We start from the raw sequence: 14,054 nt of genomic DNA on the forward strand, positions 1-14,054 counted from the left end.
ATGAATAAATGCTGTAGCTAAGCATCGTGTGCACATCATGAAAGAGACGATCCTTTAGATGCAAACAGCTGAGGCCGGAGGCAGCGAGAGCTTCATCACACTTATTAGATGTGAGCTGCTTTAAAAAGGGTTTATTCTAAACTAAAGGCTATCTCCTCAGTGGTACCTGGGAGTATGGGTTATTTATAAGCACAATAAAATAATTAAATGCGCGAGAAAATACAAGGGCATGTAAACGTGTCGAGGAATTTGCCATAAACACCGTTAAAGAAGATACACTGTCTGAGAAACAACCAAACAATGCAATTAAAACAAGTATACAATTAAGGAAGGAAGCTAGACAGTATCCTAGAGAACCCCTCCCACCCACTCCATGCAGAGCTAGTGAAGACGAGGAGTACGTACTTCAGCCACAGACTCATCCCTCCACGACACAGCACCAAGCGCCTCGGACAGTCCTTTGTGCCTGTCGCCATCAGGCTGCACAACAAGGGGTCAATAATGTGAAACTATTACTAGACATAAATGCACACTGTTTCCACAACCCATGTTAATATATCCAATATATCTAATATGTAATATATGAGTATATGTATATATGTCCATTTTCATTTTCATTCATTTCTTACCTATAGTTTATATGACCAAAAATGGGGCGAAGCCTGCGAGCTAGTTCAGGCAGTCAACTCGAGCACCTATGCTGCATTCATACATAAGGCCCCTTGCCACTCTACAACCAACCAAACAGAGTCCTTGATATGCCGCTCTATTTAACCTGCCAGATGTCTCTCCATACATTGCTTGCTGCTGATATTGCTGCAGCTACTTCCATGTCGCTGCTGCTCGCCTGCCCCACCACCACCCCAGCTTCCACCTGTAGGCTCGGGGGATAGTTATTTAATCACTCATCCTGCTATGTATATCTGGGGAGTGATGAGGCCCGAGCCTAAGCCAAACTGAAATGTATATATGATCATTTTAATTTGAATTGTATTTCTTTCTTATTTTATAGTTTCTCATTATTTTGATTTTTATCGCTGATCTTATTTTTGATTTTATTAAAGGTGGGGTAGGTAAGTTTCAGAAACCGGCTCGAGATACACTTTTTGTTATATTCCATGGAATGCTCTTAACATCCCGATAGCAATGAATATCTGAAGTGCTTTGACAAAGAATCCATAACAAAATGTCATCTGTCGAAGCCGTAATACTGTAAAAAGTACAACCAATCCGTTTAGCCGGCGGATTGGATGGCCTACCTGCCTGTCAGTCTCCCATCGGGGCACAAACTTATCTCGTGCCCTCATTGGTCATGTGCGCGTTCGTGTGTGTTGGAGGAGGGGCTCTGTGAGGAAGTGGCAGATTTTCTCCGGTTGTGTATTTTCAAATTCGAGCGATCTCGAGCCGGTTTCTCAAACTTACCTACCCCACCTTCAATCTGTGTGAATCTGTGCTATCCTGTTTTTCACTCTTACCCTGTTGCTGTTTAAACAACTGAAATTAATTAATTAACAAAGTTCCATCTGATCTCATCTTATCTTACCTGTAGGCTACTATAAATACACAAATAAGAGATGTGCATTGTTGTTATTGAAAGTGGAAAGGTGTGTAGATACTAAGAGAGGTAGCTTGTGTACAAGTGTGAAAAATATTTGGAGGGTTGTGCAGAACTGGCAATGCTTAAATAAAATAAATAAAAACAAGATATTAGTTGCACTAATGAAATGCACACAGTCGATACAAGTGGCTGAAAGCAATTGTCAGTGGGGGTCCCAGGCCTTGTTGATGAGGCCCTCACAATGTGGTGTTTAAAGTCCCTTTTCTGTCCATCTGACAAATGCAATTATATCTCTTCTTTTTGCAAAATTTGGTAAAATGTTTTTGTTATGTCACTTGTTATCCTTTCCTTTTGATTAACTATTTATAGTTGGAGGTTTTGTGTACTACTCGTTGTACCTTAAAGTGGATTCTTGTGTTAAAAGGAGGATTAACTCTGGGGCACTTTGGATAAAAGCATCCATTAAGGAGCACATGTTTTGCTTTGTAAGTTGTTTGCACTACACTCGGGGTGTTTCTCAATGTCGAGAACGCTTCCTTGGTAGGACATGTCTTCCGAGTCACTTGCTTCAGAAGCGAGACAAGAATCCTTCCTAGCCTCGGAAAATGAAGAATTGTGGAACAGGCTAACAGGTGTGCAGGTATCATATTCGAGGCCCCGCCTTAAATGGAGTGCGATTTCCGCCAAAGATTTGGAAATTGGTCCGTGCGCAAAGCATTGTGGGGATTTAAGACCGCGGAGTCTACACATGTGCAGCCTCGAAATGTCCCGCTACGAAGGACGCCGGCCTCGGTAGAATTCCAAGTATGCTGGACATTGGAACAGTCCTTCGGCGGCACTCGATGACGTAGTATGCTTGAAATAGTGGCTTTTAAAATAACTGCCATGTGATATTTTGGGAACTGTATCCATCAGCTCTGGGGCCAGTTTGGAAAGCTGACAGGGTTTTAAATATACTGCCAAATTGTATTTCTGGATCCTAGGAAGTGTTCGTGTCTGATAAAGAACGTTTTAAATACCTTTTGTGTGGAGAATCAAGCATGTACACGTCACTTACAGATGCTTTTATCCAAAGCGACTTATACACTCAATACTGTGGGCAACTAACCCATGTTGACGGTCGGTCAGGGCCCCTCCCCGTCACTCTATTACGGACAGGGTACCCCTCGAGAGTCAGTTTTCAACGGGCAGGGCGTCCCATTGACTTGCATAGACCTCCCATAGTGTTGATAATAGACGCCATGCGAACGCTCCCAGACAGTCGGTTGTTATTGTCAATATTAATAGAATAATTTTATTTTTTAATAGTCACACTCGATTTCGCCAATGTTATTGTTGCGCCAGCTGGTCGACACCTCTTTTAGCAGAAACAAAGGCTACATTCATGTATTACATCGATGTTAATCCATGTGTGTGGTTGTGGAATTAATGGACGTGCCGTTGTCCATTACAAACTCTTCAACTACAACCCTAATTATATTTAAGGCCTCACGAAATACTTTAATGCAAATGAAAAATTAAATGTGAAGGGATGTGTGTAATGTGGTGATTGACATTATTCACCCACGGAGCTATGGGTTGGGGTATTGTTCCGCACGGACATTTTAGTTAACCGGACTTCCTGTTGATGAGAAATCCGAAAACATTTAAAAATATAATAATAATACTTTATTCCGAGTTTGCTTGTTTTTCTCTTTGGAGGTCATCAGATAACGACATTGTAATACACGGTTCGGCTGCATTATATCTGCCGTAGTTCGCTATTTATACAGTAGAGCCCTGGTGAGAAGACTTCTAGACAAATAGAAAGAACTGCTGCCGAAACTGAATATGTGACGTGGAGTATCAACACTAATTCGGCTGACTTTTATATTTGATCCAATCGGTATATTGGTATATTTACACCGTAACGGCGCACAGCTGATAGAAAGGGACACCTGGTGGATAAAGCACGTTATTGAAATGTATTATTTGTATTATTAGATATTAATAGGAGACACAGACAGACAAACTAATAAGGCTTTATTTCAACATTAAAGAATACTTTAGGTTAAGGTCTTATTTTGAATAAGAAAAAAGCTTTGGGGGTATACATATTAAGCCTGACAAAGTACTAATATATTGCTTTCCTGCAATGTTAACTACTGTATGTTGAAGCACTTATTTTAACTGATATTATACATATGTATTATACTCTTATAAGATGTATGTAGATACTATAAGAAATGTGCAGAATACGACAGTTTAATGGTGGAAGTATACACACATATTGATAGATGTCTTGTGATGCACTGTTGAGGAACCTGCGACCCAAGTTTTTAATCTCCGGCCTTGTCAGGTATTGAACAATCAATAAAGAAAGAACACAGAATTATTAAATATAAAACACAGAATTTGTGTGATTATACTAAATGATTTACAAATAAACACCACTGCATATTTACAACTGTTACACATGCTGATTTAACGCAAATGTTTCCAACTTGGGATCAATACAGTATATCTTATCTTAAGCTGATCGATGGCTACTGCCATATTTGCCTCTGAACCTTGACAAGTGCATGTTTCAGGCTCATCAATTAACAACAGGAGGGGTCACAGACATAAGACCAGCTGTTAAATAAAGTTCTTCTGACCTTAGCTGTCGTGTGGGTATATATTAATGCTGCCCATTATGGACACAAGCAATTTTCACCCATTTATTAATTATATGTTTTAAATTTGAGTGTTTCCTTTCCCCTAAACCTCCAGGGATGTACACAGTTTAATACTGGCCACTTCTTATTATGGGAAATACGAAAACGTCTTTTTAAACTACAACTCCCAGCAGAGACGTGCCATAGAGAACATGTTGCAAAACACACAATAGCCAGCATGTGTAGTTCTGGGGACGGGGTGGGGGAGGGGGGACGCGTTGGACCCGTTCAAATCCCGTTTTGGACAGTCTGCCGTGGTTCCATCCCATTTCAAAGTGCTGTTCGACGCTCAGCGTAACCCTCGGCGCACACTCAAACATCCAATCACAGAGCTGGAGGACTATCACAGGGTTTGTCAAGCGAAGCGGAGAGAATACTTACTTCCGGGTGTAAAATTCTCTAAAGCAACTACTATGAGCTGCTCCGACCCTCGGTCCTGACGGACTCCAACTTGTGTTTATTAATCAAACAAATAAATAAACACAAGGATGTGTTATTGTTGAGTAAATAACAGTGTGTGGTTTAGAAAAGAATACAAAATTAGAATGAAAAAACGATGAAACAATACAGATTTCAGTATTCTGAGCCCCTACTCTCCCCATAGCCGAGGGTCCTACATTATTCAATCAAAATAAAGAAGTACAAACAATAAGTGTGGCTTGATATTGAGCATTTCCCCGCGATCCCAACTCGTCTATTACCAACGTTCAGGGAGCTCTATGCACGTCAATGGGACGCCCTGCCCGTTGAAAACTGACTCTCGAGGGGTACCCTGTGCGTAATAGAGTGACGGGGAGGGGCCCTGACCGTCCGTCAACATGTGACGGGTGGGGAGTGAGAACGTGTAGCATTATTACGTCTTTTAAAGGGATCATAACTTCAATAACGTCTTTCCAGAAGTCTTTTTTGTTTGCCTGAGGGGATCAAACCTTAAAATGCTGGATGTGTCCGCTTGAAATGAGATTCCTCAGATGTTAAAAAAAGATCTGGAGGATGGAGAAAGGCACGGCAGCAGCAGCAGCAGCAGCCAGGAAGTCACATTTAACTGAATCAGCAGAGCTGTTTACATGGAGCACAGCCAGAGAGGAGCGACGGCGCTGAGCTACAAAAACCAGCAAGACGGAGTGACAGAGATATAACTTAATCAGAGGAAAGATGGAACTGAAAACCATTGATTTGCAGCTTTTTGCGTTTCTGCATTAGCCTGCAAGTTCAAAACAGAAACTCACCTTAGGTTTAAGGGATGTGTGCAATGCTTAAAGTCGATAAAAACGACTGTAAATTAATTTGGGTTAGCCAATATCCAACCAAGGTATCACCTGAATCTCCTCGTAGAGCACCGTTTAACCAATCGACTCTCAGAGGGGCGTGGCCAGCAGCAGCTCATTAGCATTTAAAGCTACAGACACAGGCTCAGCACTTTTGAAAGAGGGCTGAAACAGAGGGGATTATGGGTAATGCTGCAATGATCTGTTTGGTGTTTCAGCCAATCAGAGACAGGCTCTGTATATATCTGAGACCTGTGATATATTGTTGCAAAAGAGTATAATAGGGGACCTTTAAAAGTATTTTTTTTTAAAAGAATATACTTAAGTAAAACCTACTTTTTACTGCTCAGACATTTAACAACGTGACTTTGCAGGTTCATCTTGTTAGAGAACACAGTAGGTGAAAAGTAGAGAACATTGTCTCTGCGGGTCTTATGACTTGACAGCAGGGATGTGTTTCTGCAGCAGCTAAAGATCTCTTCCTGCTTGAGAGTCGGAGCAGCACTGCTGACCCGCTGCCTTCTCCTGTCTCTTTTATTGCACGGTGGCAGAAACTGCAATGAAGCATTGGAGCATCCAGGATTTAAAGGCCGAGAGCCTCAGTGTGTTGCAGCCTGCCGGGGCGGGGGGGGATTAAATGACTGCTTGTTTAATTGTTACGTGATATACAAGAGGAAGACAATCTTAAATCCAAAGTGTCAAATCAACTCACGTATCAAGTCATCATTTGTAACCTGGGTCAATATCACTATAATTAGTCTAGTCATCTAAAAAAGGTAATTATTTAAGATTCCTCCTTTGTTGGTGCAGAGCTCCAAGCTCAGGCCCATAAAGGGTCTCACGGAAGAGGTGGGCCTGAGCCTGGAGCTCTGAAGGAAGCAACGAACAATATGTTGTACGTCAGAGGAAATAATCTGCTAATTTGGTTAGCGAAATGTAAATTGAAACGAAGCTATTGGCATATTTAACGCTGGTGATGGTGTTCTAACATTAACGTTAAATTTGCCAAGCTTTACGATTACGTGAGACAAGCCAAGAGAAACCTTTATTGAGCTCCATAGGGAGATTAAAGCAAAACAGTATCATTGAAACACAGGATAGGACAGGTACGCACAAGGTTAATCGAAAATAAAGAACGCAAGTAATGTGAAAAATGTACTTAAATGATAAATATAAATGTCTATGTGCAAGTTCGAGTCCAAAGTAGGTACGGTTACAACTAACCTGACATGTTCCAGTAATGTCTAAATATTAAGGCTGTTTAGATTTCCTTGTAAATGGTGTCAGTGTTGTGGCACGGAGGTGAAACAGTCTATTACATATATGCCTACTATAGGCTACTTCAATTATTAACATTAAGCTTGACAAGTTAGTAGTGCGTCTGAACCTAAAGCAGGACACGATCCACAGCAACATTAATATTAATTGGAGACATGTATGTGCATATCTCTTTTTAGCTCTGTCTCCACCAACTTCTGACGGAAATATTTGGCTCCATAGAAGCTTAATACATTGCGTCCACCGGCTAACAAGCCAACTAGCTGTCTAACTTTATTTGGGAATAAAGTGTGTGGCCAGATTTTAGAGCTTTTCGCATAAAACTGCTGCTACAGTCAAAACCAACGCGACAAGAGCTGTGAGAGTGAAGCCAAACAGAAAAAGGTTACGGCAAGAAAACTCAAACATAAGCTGAAAACATTGGCTGTAAAGTACCACGACCCTTTGTTAATATAAGATTCAGCAGCTTTAAATGTTAATCTTACTGTAGCTTTGTTGCAGAGAATACAAAATATGCCCCGTTACAGTTATTTAACCTTTCAGCGCAACCTTAGTATGAATATGAAATTGTGAACCTGCAAATCCAATGCTATCTCTTCTTTTGGCTCAGTTTTGGTCTCCAGCTAATCCGGTGAAAGTATCTTTAGCTGCAAAATGCTACATCGTGACCACCTGGTAGCTAGGTGGCTAACTTGGTTTGGTTCTGGGACTCTAATGCACCGTTGTAGCGTCACTTTGTTTAAGCCAACAACAACACTATTAAAGCTGTAAGAGAGATCCAAAACAGCAAAGGTACTGCCCAAGAATCTAAGACAGGGGTGTCAAACTCAAGGCCCGGGGGCCAAATCCGGCCGTGACTTCATTCTATGTGGCCCCGCGAGAGCTCTGAAAGAATATAATATGTTTATTATACGATTACATGCCGATCTACAGAAACACGATGTCCATAAACTACATATCCCACAATGCATCTCAAATATGCCTTTTATCTCAGAATTTCCCTTTTTTTTCAAAATGTCACTTCTTTTTTTGGACATGAGAGAGAGAGGGAGGAGAGAGAGAGACATGCTCACTGAAGAGACTTGTAATTATTTGCCCTAGACTTCTGTTTTCAGACGTAGTTAATGATGAAGTTATTACCCTATCCGATAATAATCCAATGCAGAGGCAATAATGTAATATAATACATTATTTTATATATGTTATGTATTTATATATGTATATTTATATAGTCTTAAAGTTACAACCGGCCCTTTGAGTGCAACCATGCTGATGTGGCCCTGATCTAAGATAACTGTCAATGAACCACATTATAAATGTTTAATATACAAAGCATTACAGCAGCTGAGAGGTAGTGTCCTTTAACACTTAAGACCCTTGTGTCTCCATGTGTAAATGTTTGATAGAATGGAGGAAGGCGTACAGTGATGAAAAGAACAGTGAATCTGCTCAGGCCGCCGACTCTGGATAAACAGAGCTACGACAAAATGGCAAATACCCATAAATCCCAGAGCAAACCAACAGAGTGACACAGATGACTTTAAAGATACGAAGGCCATACAGTTACACTTCCTGATGTGTCCCATTAGACAGAAACTGCAGAAGCTATGTTGTAAACTGTAGCTCAATTCCGGGCCTCCCAAAAGACACATTAGATATTCACGCTTTCATTAGAAGTAATTTAAAAACATTAAGAAATCATGTGATACATTTCTAACTTTTGCATTTAAAATTAAAACCTCTCCTTAAGGCCTTAATATTACAACTGGTACCAATACTACTTCCTCTACTGCTACTTGTATTAGTAATACAACTTAAAGCAATACCAGACTGAATGTAATAACACTAATAATACTGCTACCAATAACTACCACCCATATTAAAGTACTTCCACTTCAAATAGCCTTGCTTAAGCTTAAGCTAGCAGGAAGAGGTGCAGTGTGGTTACTTGTAACTTTAAAACGGTCATTTTAGGGATGAGCTATTCATTGTCAATATTACAGAAAAGGGCAGTAAGAATAATACATGAAGCTGATTCAACACCAACAGACTGTTTTTTAAGTCAGGACTCTTGAAACTCAAAGAGATCGCTGAGCTGCAGACATTATTAGTAAAGCACAGGGCAACAAGCAGAATGTTACCAGTGTATTTACAACAGTTGTTTGTTTTGGGATCAGACAAGGAAGACCACAGAAGGACATTTAATTGTAAGCATCCGTATGCAAGGACTACTCTTAAAGGTGGGGTAGGTAAGTTTGAGAAACCGGCTCGAGATCGCTAGAATTTGAAAATACACAACCGGAGAAAATCTGCCACTTCCTCACAGAGCCCCTCCTCCAACACACACGAACGCACACATGACCAATGAGGGCACGAGATAAGTGTGTGCCCCGATGGAAGGCTGACAGGCAGGTAGGCCATCCAGTTATTATTGCCGGGCGGCTAAAATAATTGGTCATGCTTTTTACAGCGCTACGGCTTCCACAGATGACATTTTTTTATGGATTTTTTGTCAAAGCACTTCAGATATTCATTGCTATCGGGATGTTAAGAGCATTCCATGGAATATAACAAAAAAGTGTATCTCGAGCCGGTTTCTCAAACTTACCTACTCCACCTTTAACATCCCGATAGCAATGAATATCTTAAGTGCTTTGACAAAAAATCCATACAAAAATATCATCTGTGGAAGCCGTGGCGCTGTAAAAAGCTCGACCAATCATCTGAGCCGGCCCGGCTAAAGTAACTGGATGGCCTACCTGCCTGTCAGCCTTCCATCGGGACACAAACTTATCTCGTGCCCTCATTGGTCATGTGCGCGTTCGTGTGTGTTGAGGGAGGAGCTCTGTGAGGAAGTCTGAAGGAAGGGGCAGATTTTTTCCGGTTGTGTATTTTCAAACTCTAGCACTCGAGCTGGTTTCTCCAAAATGACCTACCCCACCTTTAAGCAAATGTGTATTTCGGTGGTTGGTGTAAAATTGTGGAATTCTCAACAGAAGGATCTAAAGAATTGTATATGTATTTTTCAGTTGAAGAAATTGTATAAAATAAGAAAGATGGGACTACATGAATGTGAATAAGTCTATGTACTCTGGTCCTGCATTGCTAAATATTGTTGATGTCTTTGATGTGATGTCTGTTCTTTATTTGCAGGTCCCATTGTTATTATTATTATTATTATTATGCGCCGCTTTCCACCTTCTTCTCCAGTAGGACTCAGATGAGGGTGTTGCACTTTTCCTTTTCCTTATACATGTGATGTTTCGGCGTTTTTTGTTGTTTTTTTGTTTCTTCCCGTTAACCGTCAAGTGGGAAATAAGTATTTTTTGTGTTTCTCTTTTTCTCTGTTATGTTTGGCTGTGAAAAAAAAAAGATTATGAAGGGCAGACCATCTATTGCTATGTATTTTGTTCTCTTTAGAAAGGGGCAGGTCGTATAAGATGTGTTTCTTCTCCCTTTTTATTTTTATTTATCCTTTATTTATCCAGGAATGTCCCATTGAGATACAAGATCTCTTCTTCCAGGGAGTCCCTGCTCCTTTTCGCTCAATAGTGTTTTTGTAGAGACGTGTTTTGTTGGTAATTACTGTGCATTGGGTACCATGAGTGGAACAAATAAAAATGAAATGAAATGTTAGGATCAAGTCATGTTTTATTTACTGCATTTACACCAAACCACAATGCTTTCTGGGTGCTTTTACAACTTGCATTACTAAGTGTCCTCTTTCTAGATATGAATGCCACACTGCTAAAGCTAGCAGGAAGCGGGTAGGTGGGTTTGGTGCTCTTCTAACATGAACATTGTCTTTTTGTGGGTGAACTATTTCCCTTACAACGAGGTCATGTTGTCTGAAACCACAATGTGTGATGGGCGCATTTACACCTTGCATTATTAAGTGTCCTCTTTCCAGCTTATGCTACCTTTACCACAAAGCCAAAGCTAGCAGGAAGAGACCAGTTTAGCGACTTTAACATGTATAATGGTCAGTTTAGGGGTGAGCTATTCCTTTAAGGGTCAAGTCATGTTGTATTTACTGCCTTTACAGCAGACCACAACGCATTGTGGATGCAGCATGGCATTAGCATGTTTTCCCTCCTCCTCACCTGTACTGTAGATCACATGCTAAAGTCAGGTCTTATTCCTGTAGAAGCTCAGTAAAAGGTGGAGCCTACAAGTCCCATAATGCAAATCCATAAAGTGCATTTTGAGTATGTATTGCTGGTAAATAGTCGTTACAAATCGTACATGTGTTCGTCTCTTTTCCCAGGAGGAATAATGCTAGAAATACATCCGAGTTTGATTGATTGATTGATTGATTGATTGATTGGGAAACAATTTAAGAGACAGAATAGAAGTCTTAGGTAATAAGGTAAAGCTAATTAAAATCATGACATCTAATCTCGCAGACAGGACTTTCAGGTGTGCGAGGTTTTTTTGTATTTTAGATATTGATTTCCCTTCACAGCACAGAGTGAATTGTCAGCGAATGCAGAGTGAACGATTCCCTTTTGTCCCTGTGTACCAACATTAGAGCCGTGACCCTTAAATTACCAGCTACACAAAACAATTTGCATACTAATTACTCGTTAAAGGCTTGTATTTCGCCGTGTGGAAGGGGGACTGTCGCCAGAGTTTAATCGAGTCTGCTCAGCTGCCACCTAAAAGAATTAAAATAAACCCGAAAAGACAAAAGAAACTTTCGAGAGTCATATTGAAACTGACTTTTCTAAATTAAGGGTAAAGTTCAGCTCTGACAGATTCCAGTTAATCCAACACTGAAATCACTTACTCTCCGTGACACAACTTTGCACCACTTTCTCAATCTTACAAAATACTGAACTTAATATCTCAATATTTTAAATGCATGGCTGTTGAGGATGTCATGCAGCACTATCATCAGGAAGTACAGGAATATTTAAGCCATGTCAAAATTGTAAAATTACACTAGAAGTCCAAAAGTATATCAATATGTGAATATTCATGCTTAAATGTATGAATGTGCTAATGAAGCTAAGGAAGCAGACCGACACAGAGAGAAGTATAAAAAGGGGATGGGCTGTTGATAAGTATTTCAAAGTGGAAAAATCTGTACTTTAAATGATTTTACCTTAATTGTGTTCATGTAGAAATATGTAAAGCCAGACTTAAAATATGATATTTTGAAGAGAATTTGCCAACAAACAAATCTGTGTCTCGCTTGTTTTATTTTAATATGCATCTAAATATCTTTCTCTTCTGGGGATTAAATAAGCTATTTCAAAATATCTACCCATTACTTTGGGAAATTAGATTGATTTTTTGTGCATTTTTTGACCATTTTCTGAAATGTCATGAACCAAACGATTAGCCAATTATCTGATAAAAAATAATAGCCATTGCAGGCTCTGACTCCAGCTGATTCCCACCTCTCAGATAGTGGATTTTAATGAGAAAAGCCACATTGATGCCAGAGTGCTGCATGTCTCAGTGAGCAGCAGCCTGCTGCAGACAGACAGCTCAGATCTCCTTCCCTTTCCCTATTTTGGGAAGAGGCTCTTGTTTAAGGAGGATACCTGAGATGTGCGTAAACATGGACTCAGCAGACACACAGCTGTTGCTGATTAATCATCAGAAGGCTGTTTTAAGCTCACTATATACCGAAGTCAGTGCAGCCTGAGGGGGGAATCCCTGCTGGAGCACCCATAGGCCTGAAACACAACTTAGGGTGCATACAGGCCTATAAGCACTCGGTATACTTTCTCCAGAATCAACAAAAAAAGACACAAGAAAAAGCCAAATATGCATATTAAGAACAGGAAATCTAGCCAATCAGAAGCGTCTCTGACAGCCGGTGTGTGATTCCTGCGTTGACACACGCCAATTATTTAATGGCACACCCATTATAGAGACGGTATCACGAATCCATTGCAGCCCGATGCAATGGATCATATCTGCACAGAGACGAGGGGCAAATGAATGCTCACAAAATGCATCTAACCTGTCACCCATGAAGCCAGAAAGCCTGCCGGTGTTGCATCACAGATTCTCTCACACCACTGAGCTCGCATCATGCATTTACCTGCTTTCTATTCCGGGGAGTTTGTGTGGAAATAGCTCCTGAACGCCCCCTTTATTAGTGCTATTTCTCCTCAGTGAGATCTCGCAGTTCGGAGCTGCTGAAGCCCCCGGTGCTCTGGAGCCGCGGTCTGGTCCTCATGCAGCGGCTGCTCCCCCCTCGGTGCTCGGTTGAAAAGCGTCCAGAGGTGATGGTTCTCCTCCACAGATCCTCCACAGACCCTCCCTGTCTGACTGACCGGGTCGCAGAGCTGTCAGTGTCGGGGAGGGGGAGGATGGGTGAGTGGGAGGAGAGGGGGGGGTCGGTATTTTAAGATTAGAGATGGATCTCCAGGTCCTTCCTCCTGCAAACCGCGAATCAGCGCTCCTCCTCCCCCTCTCGGTGTGATGTCTCTCCGGTGAAGGCACTGCCGTGAAGCTCCCGGTGTTCCCACAGAAATCCCTTCACACAAACCACCGTCAGCTGAGCGTTAAGTTTCCCCGGTGTGTCCGCGGCTCTGTGGGCACCAGCAGCAGCGCGTCTCCTCCTCCTGACGCTGTATCCACAAATCCTCCTCCTCCGATAATAATAATAATAATAAGAGTTATTAATAACAGGCTTGTTCTCGGTGGAGGTGTGAAATGGTTGCGTCCTTCAGTCCTCCGCCCCCTATTTCTGTTTTTAAATCACACCAGACTCGGTTAGGCGCGCAACGACGTCACCATGAGCCGAAGAATGAAGCTGCAGCATTGTGGGATGCAGGCAGCGTGCAGCGGCAATACACACGTACAAATCCGGGAAATGCATTTTCTTGTCAGTCATTTACTACAATGTATATATGCACTGCATCTATCAGCAGGCAAATACAAATCATGGGTTAACTCATTCAAATCAAAATATTTGTTTCTAAGAAGTACAAATTCTGGGGGAAAGAATTGTCCTTCTGAAAAAGTCAAATTCTGAAAAAAATATAAATCTAAAGTCTGAAGAACATTCAAAATTCCGATGAATGTCAATCTCTGAATAAAAGTCAAAATTAAATAAAATGTCAGAATTCCGGAAAAATAATTATTGTAAAAGCTGAACAAAATTCAAAATTCTGGAAATATACGGAAGAGGATTAAAGCCACATGTAAAATATTGTATTTTTGAGGACTCCATGTTGAGACGAAAAAACATGAAAAAAGCCCGAAAAGTCTAAATTCAGATTTTTTTAAAAT

General features: G+C 40.9%; 1 protein-coding gene across 1 annotated transcript in view; it reads right to left on the reverse strand.

The window, feature by feature from the left end:
* Positions 1 to 13,535, reverse strand: part of slc8a3 (solute carrier family 8 member 3) — a 129,875-nt gene extending 116,340 nt beyond the window's left edge. Inside the window, 1 exon segment of the mRNA XM_034111910.1 lies at positions 12,859 to 13,535. The gene's annotated coding sequence lies outside the window, so the exon portion shown is untranslated.
* Positions 13,536 to 14,054: the final 519 nt, after the last annotated feature.

The sequence above is a fragment of the Pseudochaenichthys georgianus genome, chromosome 22 (assembly GCF_902827115.2).
Source record: "Pseudochaenichthys georgianus chromosome 22, fPseGeo1.2, whole genome shotgun sequence".
NCBI lineage: Eukaryota > Metazoa > Chordata > Actinopteri > Perciformes > Channichthyidae > Pseudochaenichthys > Pseudochaenichthys georgianus.